This window comes from Branchiostoma belcheri, unplaced genomic scaffold (assembly GCF_001625305.1).
Source record: "Branchiostoma belcheri isolate BF01 breed outbred unplaced genomic scaffold, Haploidv18h27 scaffold12, whole genome shotgun sequence".
Lineage (NCBI taxonomy): Eukaryota > Metazoa > Chordata > Leptocardii > Amphioxiformes > Branchiostomatidae > Branchiostoma > Branchiostoma belcheri.
The window spans coordinates 1,482,168-1,495,816 of record NW_017802602.1 but is presented as its reverse complement, the minus strand read 5'-3'; the positions used below and the strand labels follow the sequence as shown (position 1 = coordinate 1,495,816).

General features: G+C 44.3%; 1 pseudogene; it reads right to left on the bottom strand.

Annotated features, from left to right (window-relative positions):
* Nucleotides 1-155: 155 nt before the first annotated feature.
* Nucleotides 156-9,039, bottom strand: LOC109462639 (annotated as a pseudogene).
* Between the last annotated feature and the right edge of the window lie 4,610 nt (nt 9,040-13,649).

Sequence of the window (13,649 nt, the reverse complement as noted above, 5' to 3'; positions counted from 1 at the left end):
AATTAAAGGAGTACAGTTTCGGGATGGCAAATTGTACTCCTTTAGCGGGCCAACTTCTCTGGTATGTTATCTGCCAATTTCCACTCTTTCCAGCCGTCTCTGAAGCCTGGCAGAGGATACAAAATGTTCACAGCAGGTTCACAATTTTTCTTACGCTACCTGAATGAGTTGTCGCCGTCGATGCAGTACCCGCCGTTTAGACAGGGGGCGCTGCCGCACTCGTCCGTGTTGACCTCGCAGTCGGTGCCGCTGAACCCGTCTGCGCATGTGCAGAGGTACGAGCCGGCCTGCTCTGCGCATGCGCCGCCGTTCCTGCAGGGTGTGACGTCACAGCCGGTCAGCGCTCCGGAGCAGAGAGGCCCGCTGGTTCCCGCTGGGCATGCGCAGGTGAAGGAGTCAACTCCGTCCACACACGTCCCTGCAACAGGTACATGCGTTACATTTTGCTACCCTCCAAGCAGAGGTTGTGGGGGAATGATCGTGAGCTTTTTATATATGGCCGTTTTTTTGTGGCTACCCCCACCCCGTCGGTGGCTGGCGACCTTCTCTGGCTAATGGATACAGCCTGGCCAATTTGATACTGTCTTTTGCCACCGAGAGGGATCTGCTTGGAGATTAAGATTTTGCTGCTTACAGATGCGTTTCCAAACCTGGAACTGTGCATATACTAGTTTGTACGTATTTGCATTTGCTGCGCTGTGAAATTTGAACCATCCAAATTTGCGCTGAGGAAGATGACAGTAATCACCTCTGGGGAAAGAGGATCTTACATTGGCCTCCACATGGGGCAGCCAATGGATACAGGTGGCCAATGTAGACTCCTCTTGTCCCACTGCTTGGAGATTAGGTGACAGACGGTCACCAAACGTTGGCTGGATAAAACACGGTTGTGTAACAAGAGTCTCTTTAATCACAACCAGGACTAAGCCCATCGTCTACTTCATAGACGGAAGGAGGCCGATGATATTACCAACTTGACGAAACTATTCGGCGTGTTTTACCTACCGGCGTTCTGGCAGGTGATCGTGCCCCTATAGGAAGGCCTGGTGGAAGCGACTAACGTTAATAGTACCTACCGGCGTTCTGGCAGGGGTTGGACCAGCAATCGTCCGTGCTGGTCTCGCAGTGCGTCCCGGTATAGCCGGTCGCGCAGACGCACTGGTAGCCGCCCGTCCCGTCCACACACTGAGCGCCGTTCTGGCAGGGCGAGCTCACACACTCGTCAACGTTCTCCTGTAAATTAATATCGAATAAAACGGCCTTTCAAACCTTCAGGAAGTATTCAAAGTTCTTGTAAATTCATTGGTACACCAAAAGAGATTGCAGGGTCGTGTGGCGTATTGAACGACAGAGCTTTCGGCTCGGAACCAAGAGGTTCCGAGTTCGAATCCTGCCACCAATCTTGTGCCCTTCGGAAAGGCACTTTACACGACTTCCCCCACTTCACTCAGGTGAAAATGTATGTATGAACAAACTAGCTGTAAGCAAAGAATGAAGCGCCGATGAAGGTTAGACATCCAGGTAATGAAATACGCAAGAAAACGTACTAGTAACTAGATAGATTTTGGGAAAAAAAAGGAAGGGACCAAACCTGACAGTTCCTTCCTGCATGTGTGTCTGGGCAGGTGCAGTTGTATCCCGGGTGTAGCACTGCGCATGTCCCGCCGTTCCTGCAGGGCAGGTTTGCGCATGTGTCCGTCTCCACGTCACACAACGTACCCTCGTACCCAACCGCGCACGCGCAGAAGAACCCGTTGACGTCATCCACGCAGGTGGCACCGTTGCTGCAGGGCGCCGAAGCGCATTCGTCAATGTTTTCCTCACAGTTTGTACCTGTGAACAAACAAATACACATCAGGACAAAAATCAACATTTACAGGACAGAGCCAAAGTCTTCAGTGTTCTATTATACGGAGTTGGATGTTGGAAGGAGACGTCCTATATCAGACACAAACTTATAATATTAAGTATTATGTGGGGTCGTGTGGCGTAGCGGCAGAGTGCTCGACTTGGAACCAAGAGGTCCCGGGTCCTGACATGCCACCGATCTTGTGCCCTTGGGAAAGGCACTTTACACGACTTTCCTCACTTAACTCAAGTGACAATGAGTATTATCCTGTCCTGTATTTGTCCTCAGCGTACTGGCGGCAGAAAAATAGGTTGCTATAAGTGTGCCGTCACCATGTCTAGTCATGAAATGTTGAAATAGAAAAAAATATCGGGCCAGATGGAAGAGCTACCTTCTGCCTTAAGAGCCATGCTGGCTCCTAAGAGGATTAAGCAAGTAAGTTAAACTGTTGTACCTGTGAAGCCCGGAATACACGCGCATGTGTAGCTCCCCACCCCGTCCTGGCATACCCCTCCGTTCAGACAGGGGGCGCTGCTGCACTCGTCTATGTTCACCTTGCAGTCCCTTCCCGTCGTCCCCTGCACGCATGCGCACTGGTACCCGTTCAGGAGGTCCGCGCAGGTGCCTCCGTGACGACACGGCGCGCTTGCGCACTCGTCGGTGTCCAGGGAACAGTTGTAACCCGACCACCCCGGCGCGCATGTGCAGTTGAACGACCCGACCAGGTCGGTGCAGTTCCCACCGTTCTCACAAGGGGACGTGGCGCACTCGTCGATGTCAGTTTCACAGAACGTTCCAGTGTATCCTGTCCGGATAAGATAGAACAGGTAATTTTTAGAAACAATGACATAATTAGAGGAAAAATGTCACAAAAACGCAAGAAACAGAGAGTGATACGTTGATGGAGGTAATGAGATACACAAGAAGAAAGTAACTGGATAGGTTTTGAAAAGTTTCTGTCCAGCTGTTTGAGTAACATACATACATGAACCTTACCCATAGCGCTCTCAATGCACAAGAAATGTTCGAGTAACTGTTTTCTTGTGCATTGACAGTGATATGGATTAATCTCCAAGCAGATGTCTCGGTGGCCGCAAAAGACAGTATCAAATTTGGCCTGGCAGTATCCATTGGCCACAGATACTGTCTGGCCAATAGATACTGCCAGGCCTGTCTTTTGCGGCCACCGAGACATCTGCTTGGAGATTAACAATGTGATATGTATGTGTGAGATATGTGTACATGTATGTTTGAATATTAAGACTGGGGAATATGTTTCAGGCCGTACCGAACCGACACTCGCATTGGAAGCCGTCCTGTGTGACCTGGCATGACCCCTGGTGCTGACACGGCTGTGACGTACACGGGGTCACCACGGTCCCGCACGTGACGTCACCGAACCCGGCCGGGCATGCGCACTGGAAACTGTTCACTCCGTCCACGCAGGTGCCACCTAGGGGTGACGGGAAAGGTCATGTGATTAACATGCCAAAATTTCTCTTATTTTACATCAATTTTAACAAAGCATTTCGGAGCTTATCCATTTGATTAACTACGATATTTTCTAGTACACAGACAGACATGCCTTACAGTAACTGTGCCAAACACTTTTTGACATACAGAAAGTTTCTTCTATTTTTGGACAAGAAAATGGCAATACATGGATAAACATCCCTCTTTATTTTTCCAAGCTTCCATTACAAGTTTATGATAAATAAAAAACAAGCAAGTAAACAAGCATATTGATACATCGATGTCGATGAAGGTATGAAATCCAGGTACATGGCGTAATATAGTAGAATAAACAATCAAATGAACAAACAAACAAACAAACAAACAAGCAAACAAACAAACTACCCACCGTTGAGACAAGGCTGTGACAGACAGTCGTCTATGTCCACTTCGCACCGCTGGCCGGTGTAGCCTGGTGCGCATGTGCAGGAGAAGCCCGCCACGAGGTCCGTACAAGTGCCCCCATGCGAGCACGGGCCGGAACTGCACTCGTCAACCTCAGTCTCACAGTTAGGGCCTGCAAAGAAACCATCATTAAAACTAGAAAGGTAACATTTGCAATGCAACATTAAAACTAGAAAGGTAACATTTGCAAAGTTAATGCATAATGTTTACCTTTGCATATGGTCTGCTCTGTTAATTCTTACTCAAACACATTCATATATATGGTGACAGGAGTCTAAATCCCTCCTGATATAAAATTGCAACATGATGCAACCCAACACTAGATACCATAGTGACAGACGTCTGGTTCAAGTCATTGACCTTATTTGTTTGGAGAAGAAGGGGAAGAAGAAAATTTGCAAAATTTTGCAGCCTTAGAGTATGCATGACTTGCTACTGTGCTACTAGTATATAGATGCAAAATTGTATGTTTTTCATTTCATTATCTATATGTATCAAGTACACAATAAGAGAATTACTGGATAGTCTTTAGATATAAGTGCTTACCTGTGTATCCGTCAGAGCAGTCGCAACTGTAGCCGTTGACCCCGTCCACGCATGCGCCGCCATGCTGACAGGGGTTGCTCTGGCACTCGTTGATGTTCGACTCACAGCGGGTTCCCTGGTACCCTGGTGCGCATGCGCAGGTGTACCTGTTTGCACCGTCCTAGAGACAACAGTATATGACTTGATTTCGTCTTACAAAAAGGAGAAAAAGCATTTTCCAATACCAATTTCCTCACCAATTTTTTGCCTTGAAATATCATTGGTGCCCTGAAAAATAATTTCAAATTTATCTTACATTTGGGTTGGAATTTCAGGTTTGATCTAGGATTAATTTCAGGTTTTAGGTTAAGTTCAGGTTTGTATCGACAAATCTTATAGACTGATACACTGATACATCTTATAGACTGAGACTGTAGTTAGATATTGACAGGGAATTCCCCCAAAGATATGTATGAAGTCCTGGGTTAAGCTAAGGTCCCAATTGGGAAAAGGGGCCCTGGCGGGTAGTTCCCGGGCTGTTTTTTACCACTTTCGGGCGGGACCCCGACGTGGCCCCGCGGGGCACCCTGCGGCTACCGGGCTATTTTTTGGCCCGTCGGGGCCCCGATAAGAATTTAATTCTGAGTTAAATTCTACCCGGGCCCCGCTGACAAAAAGACGCCGTGACCTCATCGTGAGAACACCGAGAGGTACCCCTCCGGTTGCCGGCATTCCACCGGGACACATTTCTTACGTCACAGACCAGATGAACAGAATAAAGGTGTGTACGTCGTAAACCCGGGTAAAATGTGTGACCTCACAGATCAAATGATCACAACAAATACGTGAATTCTGCATTACGTATAGGTCAATACAACGGACGTCGTCAGAGAATCTGCTGGGTACCTGCCGGGTGCCTGCCGGAGACCGACCAAATTTTTAACAAAATGCTACTGAAGGAAACTTTTAATTGTGACCACGACAGCCGATGCCCGCTCGACTCCTGAACCCGACCGGGGCCAGCCGGGGCTACATCCCCGACGGGCACCGGCGTAATTGGGACCTTAGCTTTAGTCGGGTCACTAACTGAACAGGCCTACCGTGCAACGTCCGCCGTTTAGACAGGGGTTGCTGGCGCACTCGTTGATATCTGCAACATAAAAAACAACATCAAAAGTTCACACCTTACAATTAGTAGGACCAAATTATGAAAAGAAAGACTAACGTAGGAACCAGAGAGGTAACGTTTGCAAAGCAAATGTAAAATGACAAGAAATGCTAACGTAGGATATTTCGCATATCATATATATGTGTATATATAAACGGTGTCGTACTAATCTGACAGTTGACTCCGCTGAAGCCTGGTTTGCAGACGCAGTTGTAGTCCTGGAAAAGATCCTCACACCGGAGAGTGTTAGAGCCCACACACGGACCGGACAGGCACTGGTTAGGATCTGCAACAGGGCAGAGCAACGTTAGCACCTAACCCTAACCCTAACCCTTACTCTAACCCTAACCCTAACCCCACACACGGACCGGACAGGCACTGGTTAGGGTCTGCAACAGGACAGAACAATGTTAGCACCTAACCCTAGCCCTATCCCTAGCCCTATCCCTAGCCCTATCCCTAGCCCTATCCCTATCCCTATCCCTATCCCTATCCCTATCCCTATCCCTAGCCCTAGCCCTGACCCTAACCCTAACCCCACACACGGGCCCACAGGCACTGGTTAGGGTCTGTAACAGGACAGAACAGAACAACGTTAGCACCTAACCCTATCCCTATCCCTATCCCTATCCCTAGCCCTATCCCTAGCCCTATCCCTAGCCCTAGCCCTAGCCCTAGCCCTAGCCCTAGCCCTAGCCCTAGCCCTAGCCCTAGCCCTAACCCTAACCCCACACACGGGCCCGACAGGCACTGGTTTGGGTCTGCAACAGGACAGAACAACGTTAGCACCTAACCCTATCCCTATCCCTAGCTCTAGCCCTAGCCCTGACCCTAACCCTAACTCTACACACGGGCCGGACAGGCACTGGTTAGGGTCTGCAGAGGGATGAACAGGACAGAACAACGTTAGCATCTTAACTTGGTTAGACTAATATAAGATTCGATAACTTTTTCTCAGCTTACTCACTAGGAAATAGTCACACTCTAAATTGCAACTCTGTACAAAATTATCATTATAACATGAATTAAACTTACCCGTGTATTCGACCCAGAATTCATTCTGCAATGAGAAAAAAAACGAATATATATGTCAATATTACAGCAATGTACCTACTAAAAACAAGCTTTTACATTTGCAGAAATACCTAATACATGTATCTAGATGTATCTCACTCACTCACACAGTCACCCACTCACTCAAACTCACTCACTCACGCTCACTCACTCACACACACACACACACACACACACACACACACACACACACACACACACACACACACACACACACACACACGCACACTCATTCACCCACTCACTCATTCATTAATTAATCCATCCATCCATCCATTCGTTCAATCATTCTTACCGTTCTCTCGTTGTTCTCGAAGCATTCGTGCGCCTCCTCCCAGTTACACACTTCCTCTATACACTCCCGCTCCAGGTTATCCCCATGGCCTCCCAGCCAGGGCGGCAACTCGGTCCACGAGTCCTCGTCGTTACCTCGGCGGGACCGAGGGCGCGACAGGAAGCTGTGGGCCTCTTTGGCGCTCAGAGTCAAGCCGGCGTGGCCAGTCTTCGATAAACCGGCTGCTGACACTGGTGTCTACAAAATATGTGAAAGAACTTGAAAGAACTAGTCACGAACAGTCCAACGTTACAATACAGTTTCTTAAGATGTTCTATGACGTTTAAATGGCAATGCTGACACTGTTTTCTAGTATAATGGTAAAAAAAAACAATCACATACATTCAAACGTTACAGTACAGTTTCGTAATATGTTCTATGACGTTTGAATGGCAATGCTGATGCTGGTTTCTAGAAAAATGAAGAAAAAAAACAATCACCCACATTCATACGTTACAATGTAGGTTCGTAATGTTATTCTTTATGACGATCGAAAGGCAATGTCACGCATGGCATGTTCGAACAGTTTGTTCTCTATGACGTCATGAATGACGATGAACGCTTGGCATGCCGGGACAGTTTGTTCGAAAACAAACATGGCGGACCAGAAGAGTGTGGACAAGGTAAATACTGGTACTAGTATATCAGAACTTCATTGGTTTTTAAGAGTGTTCAAGACAAAAAGTGAGCTATAGAATCATTGATTGCTCCTCTTCAGGGAAATCTTTTCAGTAAAAGTCTAAAGATTTGTACTAAAAGGAAACCGGAGTGATGAAAACTCAGGTGGTTGAAAGTCATGTACATGTAGTGTTTCTTTACAGTGTGTTGTATTTAGGTAAGATTTAATCTGTTCCAGATCTTAGCACCACCTAAAGAGACAAACCGGAACAATAGAATAGCCCGCCCCATTGTTTGACCGTCTATCACTGTGCATACACAAGTTTGTAACATTATGTGACACTCTCTCAAGTATTTTATTGTACATAATCAGGCCACTTGACCGTTAATGATGGCATGATCACATAGAGACGGCCTCAATCAGGTAAATATGACACAACTGTGGTCAGGGGAACGGATCATTAAAGATCGTGTGTAAAATGGAGCTTTTTCAAAACAAACAGTTCTTCAACTTTTTGTAGATTTCTGAAAACCAAACCCTTTCGTTCAGTATCCGTTCCGTTAAACGTTCTAGAATGACCAGGAAGCGTCTGGTTTTCACGTATTGAAAAAAAAGCGTTAGATGCCATATAGCACAATATTTATGGTATTCAACAAATAGCATCCACCAAATAAACATCATTAGGCTATGAACCCAAAGCTTATAAGCGAGCGGTTCTAACTGCCGTGACGACATCGGCCCTTCTGTATCGTAACTCGTAAAATGAAACATTCCAAACTTACGAGTATCTCTATTCTATTCACATCCATACAAGACTGGTCTTGACGAAAAGAATCTCGTATAACTCAGATATGAATGAGAGACTTAGTTACACATTCAACCGTCGTTTTATAGGCTACCTGACCTTCACAACTTGCTCGTGTAAAGGATTGTGTTGACGTTAGAAAACTGGCAATTTTACTAACTTGTTAGAGCAGGGCATAACGAGACCATTGTCCAACCTACAAGCAGAAGTTGGGGGTGTAAGATTCTCTGACAGGAACTTGTCCTATATTTTTTCCAGAAACACAAGCCTACAGGGCAAGATTGCACAGTTGTGCAATTCGAGAGCAGGACAACTATCTTATAGATTGTAATCTAAAACAAACGTCGCCTAAGCCTTAAAGCGCAGTTACGCACGTCGCATAAATGAATATGTTGCACGATTTCTAGGCTGCGACACAAAGACCTACTAAGACTTTTTCCGTGACAAAACAGCTTGGATTTTGTACACCACTTTCCCATCAGGGATTCTCCCAATTTCATTTCATTGCCAGTCATACGATAATGTGACGCGGTTTTTCCTTAATTTCCAAGCAGATCCTACGGTGGAAAAAGACGCCTTGGGTGGCGTATGGACTCTGGCGAATGGATACCGCCTGGCCAATTTGACACTGTCTTTTGTCACCCTAGGATCTGCTTGGAGTTTAGTTTGTCCTTACCTGTACAGACACCATGCCCAACCAGACCGTCAGGACGAGCAGAAACTTCGCGTGGCGGGAAACGGGAGACATCTTGGTCGTGGTAGATCGTCTGTCACCAAGGCAACGGTCAGGCTGAAGATGGGGGAAAGCCAAGGTCAAGAACAATATATGCAAGACCTAAGTAAAGAGACTCTTTTTTACACAACGAACTCTTTTATTCAGCCAACGTTTCGGTGACCGTCTGTCACCTTCCACAGGGCAATGCATTCTGACTGGTTCACTGCCCTGAAGAAGGTGACAGACGGTCACCGAAACGTCGGCAGAATAAACGAGTTCGTTGTGTAAAAAAGAGTCTCTTTACTCAGTGTCTTACCAACCTGATGAAACTATTCACGGACAAGAACAACCTAGTACGTAAATTTCAAGAGATGTGGTCGCGGGTAGCTTCTTCAGTGGAATTATGTAACGTTTGAGTAAGAAGACGAAAGTACAACTGGCGCTCTCGTGAGATTGTCCTAAATTTGTACCCCGGATGTAGGGAACACGCAATGACATTGAACGACCTTGTTTTGTCCTTGGCGACATCTCGTCCTGCACTGGAAACACTTGAAAGGCTGTTGAGGTATTTTTCAAAGCTGTAAAAACAATTCTGCTTCCCCATTTACAAGTAGACAAAGTCAAGATAACTTTTATTCGGCTCATAATTTCTGGGAAAACTCTTACTGTTACACTCATATTGAAACACCTGAAATGTTGCTAAGGCATTTCATAACTGTAAAAACATTTTTGCTTCCCCTTTTAGCAACAGGCAATGTCAAGATAACTTTTATTCGGCTGTAACTTCTAGGAAAAATTTTATTGTTATTGTATCTTTGACAAAATAAGATACAGCACTTCCGCTTTGATAGATAAAGAAAGAAGAAGAAAAACAAAACGCTCTTGAAGCAAAATAATGACAGAGTTGAAAGAGACGTCCGGTTTCAGTGGTGTCTTGCACGGATGATGGAGAAGTGTCAGTATCATTGTTGCATTTCCTTTTTGTACGTTTTATGGTATGCAAGAACAACTGATTGGTGACGAAAGAGTATACCACAGTTCCGCACGCAATAAGACAAAGAAGGAAAGACGAAAAATATAGGGTTGAAAGATACCTTCAGTGTTAACAGCATTGTTGCATGTCCCTAATTCTTTAGTACATTTCATCGACAATTAAAAAAAATCAAATAAAATCAACAACAAAAACTACAACGGTTGTAGCTTTTGTTGTAGTTTTTGTTGCTGTCGATGTTGATTTTTTTAATACTTTTTATATATATTTTTAGGCCTATCGCCTGTTACACCGTCTGTTCAATTCTCGTTGCAACATTTGTTACTCATATACTGAACTTTTAAGTTCTCGTTAGCAGTATCTTGTGGTTTTTACTCCGAAATTTTTAAGTGTTTCAGGATCAGAGGCTCCCACGTCCAGAAAACTGCGTTCGCGTGGAGCAAGCACATTTCTTTCTGGACACAAGGACGCCCTCGGTACTCAGTGCGTTTCGATACGTCAGTAAACTCTTTTGATGACAACCCAATGTCAGAAGAAATCAACAATCCTTCCTGTTTTTGTATAAGCCTCCCGGTTTCAAAACTATACTAGAGTTCCCCGATCTCATACCTTCGCCAAATGATGTTAATCTTTATGACTGACAAATTATAGATTAAATTATTCCCCCTGATTTAAGAAATAGGAACCTAATTTTCATGAATTATATCATTTTATAATAATCTCAACCAGAAAACAGTCTTATATTAACAAACAATGCATTCTATCATTTCCTAATAAATTATGCAAATGAGGTCCTGATTTGAATAAACTATGTTTAATGATGTTCACCTCAATTTAACTTTCAAATACCACAAGTATGAAATTCCAGGCAGTTATCATTACATAATTATAAAATTTTCTCATTAATTATGCAAATTAAGTCATTATTAACATAATCAATATCTTCCTGTGTTTCTCTCGTTGTCAATTACCAATGTCACAAGCTTTAATTGTCCTATTATTGAATGCAGCTGATGTATAGAATTTCTCCATAAATTATGCAAATTACATCAATGTTTGCATAATTGTCACATAATTATATTAAGCATCACGTAAGCTACCTACATACCAAAAATCACGACGATCCGTCAACCGGTTCTTGAGTTATCCCCTTTTGAATATTTTCAAGAATTTATCCCTGCAGTTCCAGTGCAGGCCGCTAGGGGGCCTAAACTCACGTCACTTCTTCCCCAGCACAAGAGCTACCTACCATCTAAATTTCATCACCATAGCCTGTCTAGATCATGAGATATCAAAACCGGAAGTTCAGCTGCAGTACCATAACAAGCCGCTAGGGGGTCCAAAATCTAATCATTTTGAGGTCTCATCAAGACTTACCCACCTACCAAGTATCAAGACAATCCATCAAGGCCTTCTTAAGTTATCGTGTTGACAGACACACACACACACACACACACACACACACACACACACACACACACACACACACACACACGCACACACACATACACGAACGCCCCTGAAAACATAACCTTCTTGGCGAAGGTAATAACGTTACATGATATCCTGCCAAACATATGACTCCGACACTGCTTGGGGGTTTCAGAGTACAAAATAACTTCAAGATCTACATGATAACACAAGGTAATTGTCTAAAATAGTAGCTATGTTTCATGTCACTTACTACCAGGTTCACTTTGGACCCAACGTCACCAAATTTTCTTCTAAAGCTGCTACCAAAGCTTCGTCTCAAAACACACGCCCCATGAAAAGAATAACACTGCCATATAGTTTACTCAAAGGTTTATACGAGGTTAAAGAACTCACATATTTCTAACTTCTCCGTCGGTCGTCCTGACAGAAAGGCGAGGTTTGTTGACAGTCGAGGTCACGGTGCCCTTGGGCGGACGCGCACAGAATATTCGAACCGTGGAACAAGAGGTTCGAGTCGTAGAACGAGAGGTTCGAAGCGTAGAACAAGCGGTTCGAATCATAGAACAAGAGGTTCGAACCGGAGAACAACAGGTTCGAATTCTAATTCGGAAATGTTCTGCAACATTCTTGCTTAGAGGAAATGGTGTCGATGTTTTATCATTACGTTCTGTCAAAAATAATGTAATAGAACGACCTAAATAGATGCATATTTTTAGTAATCCTAAACGGGTCTGTGTTTTGGTCAAAAGGAAGTGGAGATACTGACGGGTCTGTGTTTTTTGGGGATTACAGGTATACAAACAACGAACACAAACTAAGGTGCGCATGTATAAACACACTAACAGTTACGTCCTCTCTTATCACGGTATGAAAACAATTGATAACTCATTAGACAGAGGTATAAAGGAAATGGTGATCACTTTCTGATCAAAAGCACTACCAATGGTTCACATTCTTGTCACCAACAACAAATGTTTCCTTACCTTGAAAAACTAGTACTAGAGATGTCGTTCCAATGTAGAGAACCCTTGCTAGTAAAGTCAGACTCTAAATATCTCGTCACAAAAAGAGTCTCTGGTTTAAAACAATTGTACGTACCATGCTTGGATATTCTCAGGGAGCTTCGTTCTGGTAGTATGCTAGTCTCGGCTTACTTTTCTTTGTGAGGTGAGGGGAAGTAAATATTTACTACCGCTCCAAGGCCGTTTTTGTGCTTCACTTGAAAGAAAAGACTGGTCGCTTCGGTTGTGTAACGTGAAAAATCTGAGAAGAAAGGTTTCAAACCATTCCGGTCTAATGGAGTTCAGTGCCAATACCTAGAATTAGTTCTTTGCACCCAGCAAATTTGTTAAAAACAAACGATTGATAACTTAGTGATTGCTTACTGTGTCTCAATCTTTGTTGTTATAGATATCTATTTGTATTGGTGGTGGGGATTTCTTCGTGCACAACTAAAACATAGAACGCCAAATACCGAGGAAACAATGCCCATGAATAGCATAAGAAAGGAAGCATGAAAGTTCACCTGTGTTGGTACAAATCATTATGAAACGAAGACTAAGCTTTAACTTCCAACACTTAGATTTGGGGAAAATTTGATGTAAGTCCCAAATCTGTAATATAAGTGTTGGAAGTTAAAGCTTAGTCTTTATTTCATAAGAAAGGAAGCCTTATCTTCTTGTAAGGACTTTCTCTCTCTCCAAGTTTAAGCACAACACACCTGCGTTCCACTCACCTGTAAAGAAAACACACCTGTTAAGGTATTCACCTGACGACAGGTGTTCTCCTGTTCCACTTACCTGAAGAAAAGTTGCACCGCCGGATTTTGACCAAGATTCACACACGACGTCCCGACTGTTGCAGCGCGGAGTCCTGATGTTACATGTTTACTGATGAGAGTTAGAGAGGGTGGTTGTAAGTCTACATACATATCCATGTGCTTGGGGGAGGATCAACAGAGCTTTGGATGGGTGTCTAGCCAGATCTAGACATAGCTTTCTTGTATGTAAATACATAACAGGCCTCTGTTGCATTGGGTTTTTTTTGTGTCGAAGGCTGTTGCTGTATTTGTTCTATAATGTATAAAGTAGGCCATGGTATTGGCAGTGGTTTAGAGACACAGAGAGAGGGGAGAGAGAGAGAGAGGAGGAAGAAGAGAGAGAGAGAGAGAGAGAGAGAGAGAGAGAGAGAGAGAGAGGAGGAGAGAGAGAGAGAGAGA